The sequence below is a fragment of the Oncorhynchus gorbuscha genome, unplaced genomic scaffold, assembly GCF_021184085.1.
Source record: "Oncorhynchus gorbuscha isolate QuinsamMale2020 ecotype Even-year unplaced genomic scaffold, OgorEven_v1.0 Un_scaffold_2789, whole genome shotgun sequence".
NCBI lineage: Eukaryota > Metazoa > Chordata > Actinopteri > Salmoniformes > Salmonidae > Oncorhynchus > Oncorhynchus gorbuscha.
Genome location: NW_025747205.1, coordinates 15,333 through 34,553, shown reverse-complemented (window position 1 = coordinate 34,553; position 19,221 = coordinate 15,333). Strand labels below are relative to the sequence as shown.

Here is a 19,221-nt window from a genome sequence, read left to right as displayed (position 1 = left end):
TGCTTTCATGAATACCTTATTTTGGAAACAGAGGTCTCTGACACATGTGAGAAGTACTGTATTTGTAACAGAGAATTTTCATGAATGCATGATGTTGGAATTTCGTATTCGTGCGATGAATATATGTAAAACTCGGGTTACTCCTTGCTGATAATACTAGCAGCAGTTTCTGTAGTGTAGTGGTTATCACGTTTGCTTTACACGCGAATGGTCCATGGTTCGAAACTGGGCAGAAACAGCCCCTTTTGACACATACAGTAAGTAACGTATTTATAAAAGAGATGAGTTGCTTTCATGAATACCTTATTTTGGAAACAGAGGTCTCTGACACATGTGAGAAGTACTGTATTTGTAACAGAGAATTTTCATGAATGCATGATGTTGGAATTTCGTATTCGTGCGATGAATATATGTAAAACTCTAGGGTTACTCCTTGCTGATAATACTAGCAGCAGTTTCTGTAGTGTAGTGGTTATCACGTTATCTGCTTTAGTAGCAGCAGTTTCTGTAGTGTAGTGGTTATCACGTTTGCTTTACACGCGAAAGGTCCCTGGTTCAAAACCGGGCGAAACAGTTGCTTTTTTGACAGGTCCCTGGTTCGAAACCGGGCGGAAACATAGCGTAGTGGTTATCCTTTTTGACATGCAGTAAGTAACGTTTTTATAAAAGAGATGAGTTGCTTTCATGAATACCTTATTTTGGAAACAGAGGTCTCTGACACATGTGAGAAGTACTGTATTTGTAACAGAGAATTTTCATGAATGCATGATGTTGGAATTTCGTATTCGTGCGATGAATATATGTAAAACTCGGGTTACTCCTTGCTGATAATACTAGCAGCAGTTTCTGTAGTGTAGTGGTTATCACGTTTGCTTTACACGCGAAAGGTCCCTGGTTCGAAACCAGGCGGAAACAGTCCTTTTGACACATGCAGTAAGTAACGTATTTATAAAAGAGATGAGTTGCTTTCATGAATACCTTATTTTGGAAACAGAGGTCTCTGACACATGTGAGAAGTACTGTATTTGTAACAGAGAATTTTCATGAATGCATGATGTTGGAATTTCGTATTCGTGCGATGTGCGATGAATATATGTAAAACTCGGGTTACTCCTTGCTGATAATACTAGCAGCAGTTTCTGTAGTGTAGTGGTTATCACGTTTGCTTTACACGCGAAAGGTCCCTGGTTCGAAACCGGGCGGAAACATAGTGTAGTGGTTATCCTTTTTGACACATGCAGTAAGTAACGTTTTTATAAAAGAGATGAGTTGCTTTCATGAATACCTTATTTTGGAAACTCTCTGACACATGTGAGAAGTACTTACTTGTAACAGAGAATTTCAGAATGCTGTTTCCAAACGTGATAACCACTACACTACAGAAACTGCTGCTACTATTATCAGCAAGGAGTAACCCGAGTTTTACAGATATTCATTGCATGTATTCTCTGTTTCAAAATAAGGCATTTATTAGAACAACTATTCTCTGTTACAAATACAGTACTTACTGGATTTGTCATAGAGAACTGTTTCCGCCCGCTTCGAACCGGGGACCATTGTAAAGCAAACTTGATAACTACTAAACTAGAGAAACTGCTGCTGGAATTACTACTGTGTAGTAAACCAAATTGTACAGATATTCATCGCACGAATTCGAAATTCCAACATAATGCATTTATGAAAATTCTCTGTTACAAATACAGTACTTCTCACATGTGTCAGAGACCTCTGTTTCCAAAATAAGGTATTCATGAAAGCAACTCATCTCTTTTATAAAAACGTTACTTACTGCATGTGTCAAAAAGGATAACCACTACACTATGTTTCCGCCTGGTTTCGAACCAGGGACCTTTCGCGTGTAAAGCGAACGTGATAACCACTACACTACAGAAACTGCTGCTAGTATTATCAGCAAGGAGTAACCCGAGTTTTACATATATTCATCGCACGAATACGAAATTCCAACATCATGCATTCATGAAAATTCTCTGTTACAAATACAGTACTTCTCACATGTGTCAGAGACCTCTGTTTCCAAAATAAGGTATTCATGAAAAGCAACTCATCTCTTTTATAAAACGTTACTTACTGCATGTGTCAAAAGGATAACTACGTTGTTTCCGCCCTGGTTTCGAACCAGGGACCTTTCGCGTGTAAAGCAAACGTGATAACCACTACACTACAGAAACTGCTGCTAGTATTATCAGCAAGGAGTAACCCGAGTTTTACATATATTCATCGCACGAATACGAAATTCCAACATCATGCATTCATGAAAATTCTCTGTTACAAATACAGTACTTCTCACATGTGTCAGAGACCTCTGTTTCCAAAATAAGGTATTCATGAAAGCAACTCATCTCTTTTATAAATACGTTACTTACTGCATGTGTCAAAAAGGACTGTTTCCGCCTGGTTTCGAACCAGGGACCTTTCGCGTGTAAAGCAACGTGATAACCACTACACTACAGAAACTGCTGCTAGTATTATCAGCAAGGAGTAACCCGAGTTTTACATATATTCATCGCACGAATACGAAATTCCAACATCGCATTCATGAAAATTCTCTGTTACAAATACAGTACTTCTCACATGTGTCAGAGACCTCTGTTTCCAAAATAAGGTATTCATGAAAGCAACTCATCTCTTTTATAAAAACGTTACTTACTGCATGTGTCAAAAAGGATAACCATCTCTTTTACAAATACGTTACTTACTGCTATGTTTCCGCCCGGTTTCGAACCAGGGACCTTTCGCGTGTAAAGCAAACGTGATAACCACTACACTACAGAAACTGCTGCTAGTATTATCAGCAAGGAGTAACCCGAGTTTTACATATATTCATCGCACGAATACGAAATTCCAACATCATGCATTCATGAAAATTCTCTGTTACAAATACAGTACTTCTCACATGTGTCAGAGACCTCTGTTTCCAAAATAAGGTATTCATGAAAGCAACTCATCTCTTTTATAAAAACGTTACTTACTGCATGTGTCAAAAAGGATAACCACTACGGACTATGTTTCCGCCTGGTTTCGAACCAGGGACCTTTCGCGTGTAAAGCAAACGTGATAACCACTACACTACAGAAACTGCTGCTAGTATTATCAGCAAGGAGTAACCCGAGTTTTACATATATTCATCGCACGAATACGAAATTCCAACATCATGCATTCATGAAAATTCTCTGTTACAAATACAGTACTTCTCACATGTGTCAGAGACCTCTGTTTCCAAAATAAGGTATTCATGAAAGCAACTCATCTCTTTTATAAATACGTTACTTACTGCATGTGTCAAAAAGGACTGTTTCCGCCTGGTTTCGAACCAGGGACCTTTCGCGTGTAAAGCAACGTGATAACCACTACACTACAGAAACTGCTGCTAGTATTATCAGCAAGGAGTAACCCGAGTTTTACATATATTCATCGCACGAATACGAAATTCCAACATCATGCATTCATGAAAATTCTCTGTTACAAATACAGTACTTCTCACATGTGTCAGAGACCTCTGTTTCCAAAATAAGGTATTCATGAAAGCAACTCATCTCTTTTATAAAAACGTTACTTACTGCATGTGTCAAAAAGGATAACCACTACGCTATGTTTCCGCCCGGTTTCGAACCAGGGACCTTTCGCGTGTAAAGCAAACGTGATAACCACTACACTACAGAAACTGCTGCTAGTATTATCAGCAAGGAGTAACCCGAGTTTTACATATATTCATCGCACGAATACGAAATTCCAACATCATGCATTCATGAAAATTCTCTGTTACAAATACAGTACTTCTCACATGTGTCAGAGACCTCTGTTTCCAAAATAAGGTATTCATGAAAGCAACTCATCTCTTTTATAAATACGTTACTTACTGCATGTGTCAAAAAGGACTGTTTCCGCCTGGTTTCGAACCAGGGACCTTTCGCGTGTAAAGCGAACGTGATAACCACTACACTACAGAAACTGCTGCTAGTATTATCAGCAAGGAGTAACCCGAGTTTTACATATATTCATCGCACGAATACGAAATTCCAACATCATGCATTCATGAAAATTCTCTGTTACAAATACAGTACTTCTCACATGTGTCAGAGACCTCTGTTTCCAAAATAAGGTATTCATGAAAGCAACTCATCTCTTTTATAAAAACGTTACTTACTGCATGTGTCAAAAAGGATAACAACTACGCTATGTTTCCGCCCGGTTTCGAACCAGGGACCTTTCGCGTGTAAAGCGAACGTGATAACCACTACACTACAGAAACTGCTGCTACTATTATCAGCAAGGAGTAACCCGAGTTTTACAGATATTCATTGCATGTATTCGAATTTCCAAAATAAGGCATTTATTAGAACAACTATTCTCTGTTACAAATACAGTACTTACTGGATTTGTCATAGAGAACTGTTTCCGCCCGCTTCGAACCGGGGACCATTCGAGTGTAAAGCAAACTTGATAACTACTAAACTAGAGAAACTGCTGCTGGAATTACTACTGTGTAGTAAACCAAATTGTACAGATATTCATCGCACGAATTCGAAATTCCAACATAATGCATTTATGAAAATTCTCTGTTACAAATACAGTACTTCTCACATGTGTCAGAGACCTCTGTTTCCAAAATAAGGTATTCATGAAAGCAACTCATCTCTTTTATAAAAACGTTACTTACTGCATGTGTCAAAAAGGATAACCACTACGCTATGTTTCCGCCCGGTTTCGAACCAGGGACCTTTCGCGTGTAAAGCAAACGTGATAACCACTACACTACAGAAACTGCTGCTAGTATTATCAGCAAGGAGTAACCCGAGTTTTACATATATTCATCGCACGAATACGAAATTCCAACATCATGCATTCATGAAAATTCTCTGTTACAAATACAGTACTTCTCACATGTGTCAGAGACCTCTGTTTCCAAAATAAGGTATTCATGAAAGCAACTCATCTCTTTTATAAAAACGTTACTTACTGCATGTGTCAAAAAGGATAACTGTTTCCGCCTGGTTTCGAACCAGGGACCTTTCGCGTGTAAAGCAAACGTGATAACCACACTACACTACAGAAACTGCTGCTAGTATTATCAGCAAGGAGTAACCCGAGTTTTACATATATTCATCGCACGAATACGAAATTCCAACATCATGCATTCATGAAAATTCTCTGTTACAAATACAGTACTTCTCACATGTGTCAGAGACCTCTGTTTCCAAAATAAGGTATTCATGAAAGCAACTCATCTCTTTTATAAAAACGTTACTTACTGCATGTGTCAAAAAGGATAACTGTTGTTTCCGCCTGGTTTCGAACCAGGGACCTTTCGCGTGTAAAGCAACGTGATAACCACTACACTACAGAAACTGCTGCTAGTATTATCAGCAAGGAGTAACCCGAGTTTTACATATATTCATCGCACGAATACGAAATTCCAACATCATGCATTCATGAAAATTCTCTGTTACAAATACAGTACTTCTCACATGTGTCAGAGACCTCTGTTTCCAAAATAAGGTATTCATGAAAGCAACTCATCTCTTTTATAAAAAAATAAGGTATTCATACTTACTGCATGTGTCAAAAAGGATAACCACTACACTATGTTTCCGCCCGGTTTCGAACCAGGGACCTTTCGCGTGTAAAGCAAACGTGATAACCACTACACTACAGAAACTGCTGCTACTATTATCAGCAAGGAGTAACCCGAGTTTTACATATATTCATCGCACGAATACGAAATTCCAACATCATGCATTCATGAAAATTCTCTGTTACAAATACAGTACTTCTCACATGTGTCAGAGACCTCTGTTTCCAAAATAAGGTATTCATGAAAGCAACTCATCTCTTTTATAAAAACGTTACTTACTGCATGTGTCAAAATAGGATAACACTGTTTCCAAAATAAGCCATGGTTTCTTTTATAAAAACGAACCAGGGACCTTTTTCGGGACCTTTCGTGTAAAGCAACGTGATAACCACTACACTACAGAAACTGCTGCTAGTATTATCAGCAAGGAGTAACCCGAGTTTTACATATATTCATCGCACGAATACGAAATTCCAACATCATGCATTCATGAAAATTCTCTGTTACAAATACACAGTACTTCTCACATGTGTCAGACTTCTCACATGTGTCAGAGACCTCTGTTTCCAAAATAAGGTATTCATGAAAGCAACTCATCTCTTTTATAAATACGTTACTTACTGCATGTGTCAAAAGGACTGTTTCCGCCTGGTTTCGAACCAGGGACCTTTCGCGTGTAAAGCAAACGTGATAACCACTACACTACAGAAACTGCTGCTAGTATTATCAGCAAGGAGTAACCCGAGTTTTACATATATTCATCGCACGAATACGAAATTCCAACATCATGCATTCATGAAAATTCTCTGTTACAAATACAGTACTTCTCACATGTGTCAGAGACCTCTGTTTCCAAAATAAGGTATTCATGAAAGCAACTCATCTCTTTTATAAAAACGTTACTTACTGCATGTGTCAAAAGGATAACCACTACGCTATGTTTCCGCCCGGTTTCGAACCAGGGACCTTTCGCGTGTAAAGCAAACGTGATAACCACTACACTACAGAAACTGCTGCTACTATTATCAGCAAGGTGTAACTTTTACATATATTCATTGGCATGTATTCGAACCAAACCATTTATTAAACAACTATTCTCTGTTAAAATAAACTTGACTACTAAACTAGAGAAACTAACCCGAGTTTTACATATATTCATCGCACGAATACGAAATTCCAACATCATGCATTCATGAAAATTCTCTGTTACAAATACAGTACTTCTCACATGTGTCAGAGACCTCTGTTTCCAAAATAAGGTATTCATGAAAGCAACTCATCTCTTTTATAAATACGTTACTTACTGCATGTGTCAAAAAACCACTACACTGTTTCCGCCTGGTTTCGAACCAGGGACCTTTCGCGTGTAAAGCAAACGTGATAACCACTACACTACAGAAACTGCTGCTAGTATTATCAGCAAGGAGTAACCCGAGTTTTACATATATTCATCGCACGAATACGAAATTCCAACATCATGCATTCATGAAAATTCTCTGTTACAAATACAGTACTTCTCACATGTGTCAGAGACCTCTGTTTCCAAAATAAGGTATTCATGAAAGCAACTCATCTCTTTTATAAAAACGTTACTTACTGCATGTGTCAAAAAGGATAACCACTACGTTTTTCCGCCTGGTTTCGAACCAGGGACCTTTCGCGTGTAAAGCAAACGTGATAACCACTACACTACAGAAACTGCTGCTAGTATTATCAGCAAGGAGTAACCCGAGTTTTACATATATTCATCGCACGAATACGAAATTCCAACATCATGCATTCATGAAAATTCTCTGTTACAAATACAGTACTTCTCACATGTGTCAGAGACCTCTGTTTCCAAAATAAGGTATTCATGAAAGCAACTCATCTTTATTTTATTAAAATACGTTACTTACTGCATGTGTCAAAAAAAACGTTACTTACTGATAACCACTACTTTTATGTTTCCGCCCGGTTTCGAACCAGGGACCTTTCGCGTGTAAAGCAAACGTGATAACCACTACACTACAGAAACTGCTGCTAGTATTATCAGCAAGGAGTAACCCGAGTTTTACATATATTCATCGCACGAATACGAAATTCCAACATCATGCATTCATGAAAATTCTCTGTTACAAATACAGTACTTCTCACATGTGTCAGAGACCTCTGTTTCCAAAATAAGGTATTCATGAAAGCAACTCATCTCTTTTATAAAAACGTTACTTACTGCATGTGTCAAAAAGGATAACCACTACACTATGTTTCCGCCCGGTTTCGAACCAGGGACCTTTCGAGACGTTTCCAAAATAAGTAAAGCAACTCATCGTGATAACCACTACACTACAGAAACTGCTGCTAGTATTATCAGCAAGGAGTAACCCGAGTTTTACATATATTCATCGCACGAATACGAAATTCCAACATCATGCATTCATGAAAATTCTCTGTTACAAATACAGTACTTCTCACATGTGTCAGAGACCTCTGTTTCCAAAATAAGGTATTCATGAAAGCAACTCATCTCTTTTATAAATACGTTACTTACTGCATGTGTCAAAATATAACCACTACACTACAGACTGTTTCCGCCTGGTTTCGAACCAGGGACCTTTCGCGTGTAAAGCAAACGTGATAACCACTACACTACAGAAACTGCTGCTAGTATTATCAGCAAGGAGTAACCCGAGTTTTACATATATTCATCGCACGAATACGAAATTCCAACATCATGCATTCATGAAAATTCTCTGTTACAAATACAGTACTTCTCACATGTGTCAGAGACCTCTGTTTCCAAAATAAGGTATTCATGAAAGCAACTCATCTCTTTTATAAAAACGTTACTTACTGCATGTGTCAAAAAGGATAACCACTACGCTATGTTTCCGCCCGGTTTCGAACCAGGGACCTTTCGCGTGTAAAGCAAACGTGATAACCACTACACTACAGAAACTGCTGCTACTATTATCAGCAAGGAGTAACCCGAGTTTTACATATATTCATCGCACGAATACGAAATTCCAACATCATGCATTCATGAAAATTCTCTGTTACAAATACAGTACTTCTCACATGTGTCAGAGACCTCTGTTTCCAAAATAAGGTATTCATGAAAGCAACTCATCTCTTTTATAAAATACGTTACTTACTGCATGTGTCAAAAAAGGACTGTTTCCGCCTGGTTTCGAACCAGGGACCTTTCGCGTGTAAAGCAAACGTGATAACCACTACACTACAGAAACTGCTGCTAGTATTATCAGCAAGGAGTAACCCGAGTTTTACATATATTCATCGCACGAATACGAAATTCCAACATCATGCATTCATGAAAATTCTCTGTTACAAATACAGTACTTCTCACATGTGTCAGAGACCTCTGTTTCCAAAATAAGGTATTCATGAAAGCAACTCATCTCTTTATAAAAACGTTACTTACTGCATGTGTCAAAAAGGATAACCACTACACTATGTTTCCGCCCGGTTTCGAACCAGGGACCTTTCGCGTGTAAAGCAAACGTGATAACCACTACACTACAGAAACTGCTGCTAGTATTATCAGCAAGGAGTAACCCGAGTTTTACATATATTCATCGCACGAATACGAAATTCCAACATCATGCATTCATGAAAATTCTCTGTTACAAATACAGTACTTCTCACATGTGTCAGAGACCTCTGTTTCCAAAATAAGGTATTCATGAAAGCAACTCATCTCTTTTATAAAAACGTTACTTACTGCATGTGTCAAAAAGGATAACCACTACGTATGTTTCCTGCCTGGTTTACTACCAGGGACCTTTCGAAAATTCTCTGTGTAAAGCAAACGTGATAACCACTACACTACAGAAACTGCTGCTAACCACTACACTACAGAATTATCAGCAAGGAGTAACCCGAGTTTTACATATATTCATCGCACGAATACGAAATTCCAACATCATGCATTCATGAAAATTCTCTGTTCTCTGTTACAAATACAGTACTTCTCACATGTGTCAGAGACCTCTGTTTCCAAAATAAGGTATTCATGAAAGCAACTCATCTCTTTTATAAATACGTTACTTACTGCATGTGTCAAAAAGGACTGTTTTCGCCTGGTTTTTGAACCAGGGACCTTTCACGTGTAAAGCGAAAGTGATAACCACTACACTACAGAAACTGCTGCTAGTATTATCAGCAAGGAGTAACCCGAGTTTTACATATATTCATCGCACGAATACGAAATTCCAACATCATGCATTCATGAAAATTCTCTGTTACAAATACAGTACTTCTCACATGTGTCAGAGACCTCTGTTTCCAAAATAAGGTATTCATGAAAGCAACTCATCTCTTTTATAAAAACGTTACTTACTGCATGTGTCAAAAAGGATAACCACTACACTATGTTTCCGCCCGGTTTTGAACCAGGGACCTTTCGCGTGTAAAGCAAACGTGATAACCACTACACTACAGAAACTGCTGCTAGTATTATCAGCAAGGAGTAACCCGAGTTTTACATATATTCATCGCACGAATACGAAATTCCAACATCATGCATTCATGAAAATTCTCTGTTACAAATACAGTACTTCTCACATGTGTCAGAGACCTCTGTTTCCAAAATAAGGTATTCATGAAAGCAACTCATCTCTTTTATAAATACGTTACTTACTGCATGTGTCAAAAAGGACTGTTTCCGCCTGGTTTCGAACCAGGGACCTTTCGCGTGTAAAGCAAACGTGATAACCACTACACTACAGAAACTGCTGCTAGTATTATCAGCAAGGAGTAACCCGAGTTTTACATATATTCATCGCACGAATACGAAATTCCAACATCATGCATTCATGAAAATTCTCTGTTACAAATACAGTACTTCTCACATGTGTCAGAGACCTCTGTTTCCAAAATAAGGTATTCATGAAAGCAACTCATCTCTTTTATAAAAACGTTAAAAACTTACTTACTGCATGTGTCAAAGGATAACCACTACTGTTTTTCCGCCCGGTTTCAGAACCAGGGACCTTTCGCGTGTAAAGCAAACGTGATAACCACTACACTACAGAAACTGCTGCTACTATTATCAGCAAGGAGTAACCCGAGTTTTACATATATTCATCGCACGAATACGAAATTCCAACATCATGCATTCATGAAAATTCTCTGTTACAAATACAGTACTTCTCACATGTGTCAGAGACCTCTGTTTCCAAAATAAGGTATTCATGAAAGCAACTCATCTCTTTTATAAATACGTTACTTACTGCATGTGTCAAAAGGATAAAATGACTGTTTCCGCCTGGTTTCGAACCAGGGACCTTTCGCGTGTAAAGCAAACGTGATAACCACTACACTACAGAAACTGCTGCTAGTATTATCAGCAAGGAGTAACCCGAGTTTTACATATATTCATCGCACGAATACGAAATTCCAACATCATGCATTCATGAAAATTCTCTGTTACAAATACAGTACTTCTCACATGTGTCAGAGACCTCTGTTTCCAAAATAAGGTATTCATGAAAGCAACTCATCTCTTTTATAAAAACGTTACTTACTGCATGTGTCAAAAAGGATAACCACTACGCTATGTTTCCGCCCGGTTTCGAACCAGGGACCTTTCGCGTGTAAAGCAAACGTGATAACCACTACACTACAGAAACTGCTGCTACTATTATCAGCAAGGAGTAACCCGAGTTTTACATATATTCATCGCACGAATACGAAATTCCAACATCATGCATTCATGAAAATTCTCTGTTACAAATACAGTACTTCTCACATGTGTCAGAGACCTCTGTTTCCAAAATAAGGTATTCATGAAAGCAACTCATCTCTTTTATAAATACGTTACTTACTGCATGTGTCAAAAAGGACTGTTTCCGCCTGGTTTCGAACCAGGGACCTTTTATCGCGTGTAAAGCAAACGTGATAACCACTACACTACAGAAACTGCTGCTAGTATTATCAGCAAGGAGTAACCCGAGTTTACATATATTCATCGCACGAATACGAAATTCCAACATCATGCATTCATGAAAATTCTCTGTTACAAATACAGTACTTCTCACATGTGTCAGAGACCTCTGTTTCCAAAATAAGGTATTCATGAAAGCAACTCATCTCTTTTATAAAAACGTTACTTACTGCATGTGTCAAAAGGATAACCACTACTATGTTTCCGCCCGGTTTCGAACCAGGGACCTTTCACTACAGAAACTGTGTAAAGCAAACGTGATAACCACTACACTACAGAAACTGCTGCTAGTATTATCAGCAAGGAGTAACCCAAACTTTACATATATTCATTACGCAGTAAACCAAATTGACATATTCATCGAAATTCCAACATCATGCATTCATGAAAATTCTCTGTTACAAATACAGTACTTCTCACATGTGTCAGAGACCTCTGTTTCCAAAATAAGGTATTCATGAAAGCAACTCATCTCTTTTATAAAAACGTTACTTACTGCATGTGTCAAAAAGGATAACCACTACACTATGTTTCCGCCGGTTTCGAACCAGGGACCTTTCGCGTGTAAAGCAAACGTGATAACCACTACACTACAGAAACTGCTGCTAGTATTATCAGCAAGGAGTAACCCGAGTTTTACATATATTCATCGCACGAATACGAAATTCCAACATCATGCATTCATGAAAATTCTCTGTTACAAATACAGTACTTCTCACATGTGTCAGAGACCTCTGTTTCCAAAATAAGGTATTCATGAAAGCAACTCATCTCTTTTATAAATACGTTACTTACTGCATGTGTCAAAAAGGACTGTTTCCGCCTGGTTTCGAACCAGGGACCTTTCGCGTGTAAAGCAAACGTGATAACCACTACACTACAGAAACTGCTGCTAGTATTATCAGCAAGGAGTAACCCGAGTTTTACATATATTCATCGCACGAATACGAAATTCCAACATCATGCATTCATGAAAATTCTCTGTTACAAATACAGTACTTCTCACATGTGTCAGAGACCTCTGTTTCCAAAATAATGTATTCATGAAAGCAACTCATCTCTTTTATAAAAACGTATTCATGAAAGCAACTCATCTCTTTTATAAAAACGTTACTTACTGCATGTGTCAAAAAGGATAACCACTACGCTATGTTTCCGCCCGGTTTCGAACCAGGGACCTTTCGCGTGTAAAGCAAACGTGATAACCACTACACTACAGAAACTGCTGCTACTATTATCAGCAAGGAGTAACCCGAGTTTTACATATATTCATCGCACGAATACGAAATTCCAACATCATGCATTCATGAAAATTCTCTGTTACAAATACAGTACTTCTCACATGTGTCAGAGACCTCTGTTTCCAAAATAAGGTATTCATGAAAGCAACTCATCTCTTTTATAAATACGTTACTTACTGCATGTGTCAAAAAGGATAACCACTGACTGTTTCCGCCTGGTTTCGAACCAGGGACCTTTCGCGTGTAAAGCAAACGTGATAACCACTACACTACAGAAACTGCTGCTAGTATTATCAGCAAGGAGTAACCCGAGTTTTACATATATTCATCGCACGAATACGAAATTCCAACATCATGCATTCATGAAAATTCTCTGTTACAAATACAGTACTTCTCACATGTGTCAGAGACCTCTGTTTCCAAAATAAGGTATTCATGAAAGCAACTCATCTCTTTTATAAAAACGTTACTTACTGCATGTGTCAAAAAAATAAGGATAACAACTACTACGCTATGTTTCCTGCCGCCCGGTTTCGAACCAGGGACCTTTCGCGTGTAAAGCAAACGTGATAACCACTACACTACAGAAACTGCTGCTAGTATTATCAGCAAGGAGTAACCCGAGTTTTACATATATTCATCGCACGAATACGAAATTCCAACATCATGCATTCATGAAAATTCTCTGTTACAAATACAGTACTTCTCACATGTGTCAGAGACCTCTGTTTCCAAAATAAGGTATTCATGAAAGCAACTCATCTCTTTTATAAAAACGTTACTTACTGCATGTGTCAAAAAGGATAACCACTACACTATGTTTCCGCCCGGTTTCGAACCAGGGACCTTTCGCGTGTAAAGCAAACGTGATAACCACTACACTACAGAAACTGCTGCTAGTATTATCAGCAAGGAGTAACCCGAGTTTTACATATATTCATCGCACGAATACGAAATTCCAACATCATGCATTCATGAAAATTCTCTGTTACAAATACAGTACTTCTCACATGTGTCAGAGACCTCTGTTTCCAAAATAAGGTATTCATGAAAGCAACTCATCTCTTTTATAAAACGTTACTTACTGCATGTGTCAAAAGGATAACTGTTTTTCCGCCTGGTTTCGAACCAGGGACCTTTCGCGTGTAAAGCAAACGTGATAACCACTACACTACAGAAACTGCTGCTAGTATTATCAGCAAGGAGTAACCCGAGTTTTACATATATTCATCGCACGAATACGAAATTCCAACATCATGCATTCATGAAAATTCTCTGTTACAAATACAGTACTTCTCACATGTGTCAGAGACCTCTGTTTCCAAAATAAGGTATTCATGAAAGCAACTCATCTCTTTTATAAAAACGTTACTTACTGCATGTGTCAAAAAGGATAACCACTACACTATGTTTCCGCCCGGTTTCGAACCAGGGACCTTTCGCGTGTAAAGCAAACGTGATAACCACTACACTACAGAAACTGCTGCTAGTATTATCAGCAAGGAGTAACCCGAGTTTTACATATATTCATCGCACGAATACGAAATTCCAACATCATGCATTCATGAAAATTCTCTGTTACAAATACAGTACTTCTCACATGTGTCAGAGACCTCTGTTTCCAAAATAAGGTATTCATGAAAGCAACTCATCTCTTTTATAAATACGTTACTTACTGCATGTGTCAAAAGGACTGTTTCCGCCTGGTTTCGAACCAGGGACCATTCCCGTGTAAAGCAAACGTGATAACCACTACACTACAGAAACTGCTGCTAGTATTATCAGCAAGGAGTAACCCGAGTTTTACATATATTCATCGCACGAATACGAAATTCCAACATCATGCATTCATGAAAATTCTCTGTTACAAATACAGTACTTCTCACATGTGTCAGAGACCTCTGTTTCCAAAATAAGGTATTCATGAAAGCAACTCATCTCTTTTATAAAAACGTTACTTACTGCATGTGTCAAAAAGGATAACCACTACGCTATGTTTCCGCCCGGTTTCGAACCAGGGACCTTTCGCGTGTAAAGCAAACGTGATAACCACTACACTACAGAAACTGCTGCTACTATTATCAGCAAGGAGTAACCCGAGTTTTACATATATTCATCGCACGAATACGAAATTCCAACATCATGTATTCATGAAAATTCTCTGTTACAAATACAGTACTTCTCACATGTGTCAGAGACCTCTGTTTCCAAAATAAGGTATTCATGAAAGCAACTCATCTCTTTTATAAATACGTTACTTACTGCATGTGTCAAAAATGACTGTTTCCGCCTGGTTTCGAACCAGGGACCTTTCGCGTGTAAAGCGAACGTGATAACCACTAACCACTACACTACAGAAACTGCTGCTAGTATTATCAGCAAGGAGTAACCCGAGTTTTACATATATTCATCGCACGAATACGAAATTCCAACATCATGCATTCATGAAAATTCTCTGTTACAAATACAGTACTTCTCACATGTGTCAGAGACCTCTGTTTCCAAAATAAGGTATTCATGAAAGCAACTCATCTCTTTTATAAAAACGTTACTTACTGCATGTGTCAAAAGGATAACCACTACGCTATGTTTCCGCCCGGTTTCGAACCAGGGACCTTTCGCGTGTAAAGCAAACGTGATAACCACTACACTACAGAAACTGCTGCTACTATTATCAGCAAGGAGTAACCCGAGTTTTACATATATTCATCGCACGAATACGAAATTCCAACATCATGCATTCATGAAAATTCTCTGTTACAAATACAGTACTTCTCACATGTGTCAGAGACCTCTGTTTCCAAAATAAGGTATTCATGAAAGCAACTCATCTCTTTTATAAAATTTATGAAAATTCTCTGTTACAAATACAGTTACTTACCATGCATGTGTCAAAAAGGACTGTTTCCGCCTGGTTTCGAACCAGGGACCTTTCGCGTGTAAAGCAAACGTGATAACCACTACACTACAGAAACTGCTGCTAGTATTATCAGCAAGGAGTAACCCGAGTTTTACATATATTCATCGCACGAATACGAAATTCCAACATCATGCATTCATGAAAATTCTCTGTTACAAATACAGTACTTCTCACATGTGTCAGAGACCTCTGTTTCCAAAATAAGGTATTCATGAAAGCAACTCATCTCTTTTATAAATACGTTACTTACTGCATGTGTCAAAAAGGACTGTTTCCGCCTGGTTTCGAACCAGGGACCTTTCGCGTGTTAAGCAAACGTGATAACCACTACACTACAGAAACTGCTGCTAGTATTATCAGCAAGGAGTAACCCGAGTTTTACATATATTCATCGCACGAATACGAAATTCCAACATCATGCATTCATGAAAATTCTCTGTTACAAATACAGTACTTCTCACATGTGTCAGAGACCTCTGTTTCCAAAATAAGGTATTCATGAAAGCAACTCATCTCTTTTATAAAAACGTTACTTACTGCATGTGTCAAAAAGGATAACAACTACGCTATGTTTCCGCCCGGTTTCGAACCAGGGACCTTTCGCGTGTAAAGCGAACGTGATAACCACTACACTACAGAAACTGCTGCTACTATTATCAGCAAGGAGTAACCCGAGTTTTACAGATATTCATTGCATGTATTCAATTTCCAAAATAAGGCATTTATTAGAACAACTATTCTCTGTTACAAATACAGTACTTACTGGATTTGTCATAGAGAACTGTTTCCGCCCGCTTCGAACCGGGGACCATTCGAGTGTAAAGCAAACTTGATAACTACTAAACTAGAGAAACTGCTGCTGGAATTACTACTGTGTAGTAAACCAAATTGTACAGATATTCATCGCACGACATATATTCATCGAAATTCCAACATAATGCATTTATGAAAATTCTCTGTTACAAATACAATACTTCTCACATACTTCTCACATGTGTCAGAGACCTCTGTTTCCAAAATAAGGTATTCATGAAAGCAACTCATCTCTTTTATAAAAACGTTACTTACTGCATGTGTCAAAAAGGATAACCACTACACTATGTTTCCGCCCGGTTTCGAACCAGGGACCTTTCGCGTGTAAAGCAAACGTGATAACCACTACACTACAGAAACTGCTGCTAGTATTATCAGCAAGGAGTAACCCGAGTTTTACATATATTCATCGCACGAATACGAAATTCCAACATCATGCATTCATGAAAATTCTCTGTTACAAATACAGTACTTCTCACATGTGTCAGAGACCTCTGTTTCCAAAATAAGGTATTCATGAAAGCAACTCATCTCTTTTATAAAAACGTTACTTACTGCATGTGTCAAAAGGACTGTTTTTCCGCCTGGTTTCGAACCAGGGACCTTTCGCGTGTAAAGCAACGTGATAACCACTACACTACAGAAACTGCTGCTAGTATTATCAGCAGCAGGAGTAACCCGAGTTTTACATATATTCATCGCACGAATACGAAATTCCAACATCATGCATTCATGAAAATTCTCTGTTACAAATACAGTACTTCTCACATGTGTCAGAGACCTCTGTTTCCAAAATAAGGTATTCATGAAAGCAACTCATCTCTTTTATAAAAACGTTACTTACTGCATGTGTCAAAAAGGATAACCACTACACTATGTTTCCGCCCGGTTTCGAACCAGGGACCTTTCGCGTGTAAAGCAAACGTGATAACCACTACACTACAGAAACTGCTGCTAGTATTATCAGCAAGGAGTAACCCGATATTCATCGCACGAATACGTTTTACAAATACAGTACTATATTCATCGCACGAATACGAAATTCCAACATCATGCATTCATGAAAATTCTCTGTTACAAATACAGTACTTCTCACATGTGTCAGAGACCTCTGTTTCCAAAATAAGGTATTCATGAAAGCAACTCATCTCTTTTATAAATACGTTACTTACTGCATGTGTCAAATGACTGTTTTTCCGCCTGGTTTCGAACCAGGGACCTTTCGCGTGTAAAAGCAAACGTGATAACCACTACACTACAGAAACTGCTGCTAGTATTATCAGCAAGGAGTAACCCGAGTTTTACATATATTCATCGCACGAATACGAAATTCCAACATCATGCATTCATGAAAATTCTCTGTTACAAATACAGTACTTCTCACATGTGTCAGAGACCTCTGTTTCCAAAATAAGGTATTCATGAAAGCAACTCATCTCTTTTATAAAAACGTTACTTACTGCATGTGTCAAAAAGGATAACAACTACGCTATGTTTCCGCCCGGTTTCGAACCAGGGACCTTTCGGGACCTTTCGTGTAAAGCGAACGTGATAACCACTACACTACAGAAACTGCTGCTACTATTATCAGCAAGGAGTAACCCGAGTTTTACAGATATTCATTGCATGTATTCGAATTTCCAAAATAAGGCATTTATTAGAACAACTATTCTCTGTTACAAATACAGTACTTACTGGATTTGTCATAGAGAACTGTTTCCGCCCGCTTCGAACCGGGGACCATTCGAGTGTAAAGCAAACTTGATAACTACTAAACTAGAGAAACTGCTGCTGGAATTACTACTGTGTAGTAAACCAAATTGTACAGATATTCATCGCACGAATTCGAAATTCCAACATAATGCATTTATGAAAATTCTCTGTTACAAATACAGTACTTCTCACATGTGTCAGAGACCTCTGTTTCCAAAATAAGGTATTCATGAAAGCAACTCATCTCTTTTATAAAAACGTTACTTACTGCATGTGTCAAAAAGGATAACCACTACGTATGTTTCCGCCCGGTTTCGAACCAGGGACCTTTCGCGTGTAAAGCAAACGTGATAACCACTACACTACAGAAACTGCTGCTAGTATTATCAGCAAGGAGTAACCCGAGTTTTACATATATTCATCGCACGAATACGAAATTCCAACATCATGCATTCATGAAAATTCTCTGTTACAAATACAGTACTTCTCACATGTGTCAGAGACCTCTGTTTCCAAAATAAGGTATTCATGAAAGCAACTCATCTCTTTTATAAATACGTTACTTACTGCATGTGTCAAAAAGGACTGTTTCCGCCTGGTTTCGAACCAGGGACCTTTCGCGTGTAAAGCAAACGTGATAACCACTACACTACAGAAACTGCTGCTAGTATTATCAGCAAGGAGTAACCCGAGTTTTACATATATTCATCGCACGAATACGAAATTCCAACATCATGCATTCATGAAAATTCTCTGTTACAAATACAGTACTTCTCACATGTGTCAGAGACCTCTGTTTCCAAAATAAGGTATTCATGAAAGCAACTCATCTCTTTTATAAAAACGTTACTTACTGCATGTGTCAAAAAGGATAACCACTACACTATGTTTCCGCCCGGTTTCGAACCAGGGACCTTTCGCGTGTAAAGCAAACGTGATAACCACTACACTACAGAAACTGCTGCTAGTATTATCAGCAAGGAGTAACCCGAGTTTT

The 19,221-nt window shown here is 38.3% G+C and overlaps 37 non-coding genes across 37 annotated transcripts; 2 read left to right on the top strand and 35 right to left on the bottom strand.

The window, feature by feature from the left end:
- The first annotated feature begins 842 nt into the window (after window positions 1-842).
- Window positions 843-915, top strand: trnav-uac. Its single transcript has one exon. It is a non-coding gene; the product is annotated as a tRNA-Val (tRNA).
- Window positions 916-1,135: 220 nt separating this feature from the next.
- On the top strand, window positions 1,136-1,208 carry trnav-uac. Its single transcript has one exon. It is a non-coding gene; the product is annotated as a tRNA-Val (tRNA).
- Window positions 1,209-1,821: 613 nt separating this feature from the next.
- Window positions 1,822-1,894, bottom strand: trnav-uac. Its single transcript has one exon. It is a non-coding gene; the product is annotated as a tRNA-Val (tRNA).
- Window positions 1,895-2,722: 828 nt separating this feature from the next.
- trnav-uac lies at window positions 2,723-2,795 on the bottom strand. Its single transcript has one exon. It is a non-coding gene; the product is annotated as a tRNA-Val (tRNA).
- A 229-nt stretch (window positions 2,796-3,024) lies between these two features.
- On the bottom strand, window positions 3,025-3,097 carry trnav-uac. Its single transcript has one exon. It is a non-coding gene; the product is annotated as a tRNA-Val (tRNA).
- A 513-nt stretch (window positions 3,098-3,610) lies between these two features.
- Window positions 3,611-3,683, bottom strand: trnav-uac. Its single transcript has one exon. It is a non-coding gene; the product is annotated as a tRNA-Val (tRNA).
- A 214-nt stretch (window positions 3,684-3,897) lies between these two features.
- trnav-uac lies at window positions 3,898-3,970 on the bottom strand. Its single transcript has one exon. It is a non-coding gene; the product is annotated as a tRNA-Val (tRNA).
- Window positions 3,971-4,197: 227 nt separating this feature from the next.
- Window positions 4,198-4,270, bottom strand: trnav-uac. The gene has a single exon. It is a non-coding gene; the product is annotated as a tRNA-Val (tRNA).
- A 440-nt stretch (window positions 4,271-4,710) lies between these two features.
- trnav-uac lies at window positions 4,711-4,783 on the bottom strand. Its single transcript has one exon. It is a non-coding gene; the product is annotated as a tRNA-Val (tRNA).
- An 821-nt stretch (window positions 4,784-5,604) lies between these two features.
- trnav-uac lies at window positions 5,605-5,677 on the bottom strand. The gene has a single exon. It is a non-coding gene; the product is annotated as a tRNA-Val (tRNA).
- A 555-nt stretch (window positions 5,678-6,232) lies between these two features.
- On the bottom strand, window positions 6,233-6,305 carry trnav-uac. The gene has a single exon. It is a non-coding gene; the product is annotated as a tRNA-Val (tRNA).
- Window positions 6,306-6,531: 226 nt separating this feature from the next.
- trnav-uac lies at window positions 6,532-6,604 on the bottom strand. The gene has a single exon. It is a non-coding gene; the product is annotated as a tRNA-Val (tRNA).
- Window positions 6,605-6,922: 318 nt separating this feature from the next.
- Window positions 6,923-6,995, bottom strand: trnav-uac. The gene has a single exon. It is a non-coding gene; the product is annotated as a tRNA-Val (tRNA).
- Window positions 6,996-7,537: 542 nt separating this feature from the next.
- trnav-uac lies at window positions 7,538-7,610 on the bottom strand. Its single transcript has one exon. It is a non-coding gene; the product is annotated as a tRNA-Val (tRNA).
- Window positions 7,611-8,158: 548 nt separating this feature from the next.
- On the bottom strand, window positions 8,159-8,231 carry trnav-uac. Its single transcript has one exon. It is a non-coding gene; the product is annotated as a tRNA-Val (tRNA).
- A 227-nt stretch (window positions 8,232-8,458) lies between these two features.
- trnav-uac lies at window positions 8,459-8,531 on the bottom strand. Its single transcript has one exon. It is a non-coding gene; the product is annotated as a tRNA-Val (tRNA).
- Window positions 8,532-8,747: 216 nt separating this feature from the next.
- trnav-uac lies at window positions 8,748-8,820 on the bottom strand. Its single transcript has one exon. It is a non-coding gene; the product is annotated as a tRNA-Val (tRNA).
- A 226-nt stretch (window positions 8,821-9,046) lies between these two features.
- Window positions 9,047-9,119, bottom strand: trnav-uac. The gene has a single exon. It is a non-coding gene; the product is annotated as a tRNA-Val (tRNA).
- An 845-nt stretch (window positions 9,120-9,964) lies between these two features.
- trnav-uac lies at window positions 9,965-10,037 on the bottom strand. The gene has a single exon. It is a non-coding gene; the product is annotated as a tRNA-Val (tRNA).
- A 214-nt stretch (window positions 10,038-10,251) lies between these two features.
- trnav-uac lies at window positions 10,252-10,324 on the bottom strand. Its single transcript has one exon. It is a non-coding gene; the product is annotated as a tRNA-Val (tRNA).
- Window positions 10,325-10,850: 526 nt separating this feature from the next.
- Window positions 10,851-10,923, bottom strand: trnav-uac. Its single transcript has one exon. It is a non-coding gene; the product is annotated as a tRNA-Val (tRNA).
- A 227-nt stretch (window positions 10,924-11,150) lies between these two features.
- Window positions 11,151-11,223, bottom strand: trnav-uac. The gene has a single exon. It is a non-coding gene; the product is annotated as a tRNA-Val (tRNA).
- Window positions 11,224-12,351: 1,128 nt separating this feature from the next.
- On the bottom strand, window positions 12,352-12,424 carry trnav-uac. The gene has a single exon. It is a non-coding gene; the product is annotated as a tRNA-Val (tRNA).
- A 263-nt stretch (window positions 12,425-12,687) lies between these two features.
- On the bottom strand, window positions 12,688-12,760 carry trnav-uac. The gene has a single exon. It is a non-coding gene; the product is annotated as a tRNA-Val (tRNA).
- A 224-nt stretch (window positions 12,761-12,984) lies between these two features.
- Window positions 12,985-13,057, bottom strand: trnav-uac. Its single transcript has one exon. It is a non-coding gene; the product is annotated as a tRNA-Val (tRNA).
- Window positions 13,058-13,596: 539 nt separating this feature from the next.
- Window positions 13,597-13,669, bottom strand: trnav-uac. The gene has a single exon. It is a non-coding gene; the product is annotated as a tRNA-Val (tRNA).
- Window positions 13,670-14,186: 517 nt separating this feature from the next.
- trnav-uac lies at window positions 14,187-14,259 on the bottom strand. Its single transcript has one exon. It is a non-coding gene; the product is annotated as a tRNA-Val (tRNA).
- A 513-nt stretch (window positions 14,260-14,772) lies between these two features.
- trnav-uac lies at window positions 14,773-14,845 on the bottom strand. Its single transcript has one exon. It is a non-coding gene; the product is annotated as a tRNA-Val (tRNA).
- A 520-nt stretch (window positions 14,846-15,365) lies between these two features.
- Window positions 15,366-15,438, bottom strand: trnav-uac. Its single transcript has one exon. It is a non-coding gene; the product is annotated as a tRNA-Val (tRNA).
- A 242-nt stretch (window positions 15,439-15,680) lies between these two features.
- Window positions 15,681-15,753, bottom strand: trnav-uac. Its single transcript has one exon. It is a non-coding gene; the product is annotated as a tRNA-Val (tRNA).
- A 214-nt stretch (window positions 15,754-15,967) lies between these two features.
- On the bottom strand, window positions 15,968-16,040 carry trnav-aac. The gene has a single exon. It is a non-coding gene; the product is annotated as a tRNA-Val (tRNA).
- Window positions 16,041-16,267: 227 nt separating this feature from the next.
- On the bottom strand, window positions 16,268-16,340 carry trnav-uac. Its single transcript has one exon. It is a non-coding gene; the product is annotated as a tRNA-Val (tRNA).
- Window positions 16,341-16,798: 458 nt separating this feature from the next.
- Window positions 16,799-16,871, bottom strand: trnav-uac. Its single transcript has one exon. It is a non-coding gene; the product is annotated as a tRNA-Val (tRNA).
- A 516-nt stretch (window positions 16,872-17,387) lies between these two features.
- On the bottom strand, window positions 17,388-17,460 carry trnav-uac. Its single transcript has one exon. It is a non-coding gene; the product is annotated as a tRNA-Val (tRNA).
- Window positions 17,461-18,523: 1,063 nt separating this feature from the next.
- On the bottom strand, window positions 18,524-18,596 carry trnav-uac. The gene has a single exon. It is a non-coding gene; the product is annotated as a tRNA-Val (tRNA).
- A 214-nt stretch (window positions 18,597-18,810) lies between these two features.
- On the bottom strand, window positions 18,811-18,883 carry trnav-uac. The gene has a single exon. It is a non-coding gene; the product is annotated as a tRNA-Val (tRNA).
- Window positions 18,884-19,110: 227 nt separating this feature from the next.
- On the bottom strand, window positions 19,111-19,183 carry trnav-uac. The gene has a single exon. It is a non-coding gene; the product is annotated as a tRNA-Val (tRNA).
- Between the last annotated feature and the right edge of the window lie 38 nt (window positions 19,184-19,221).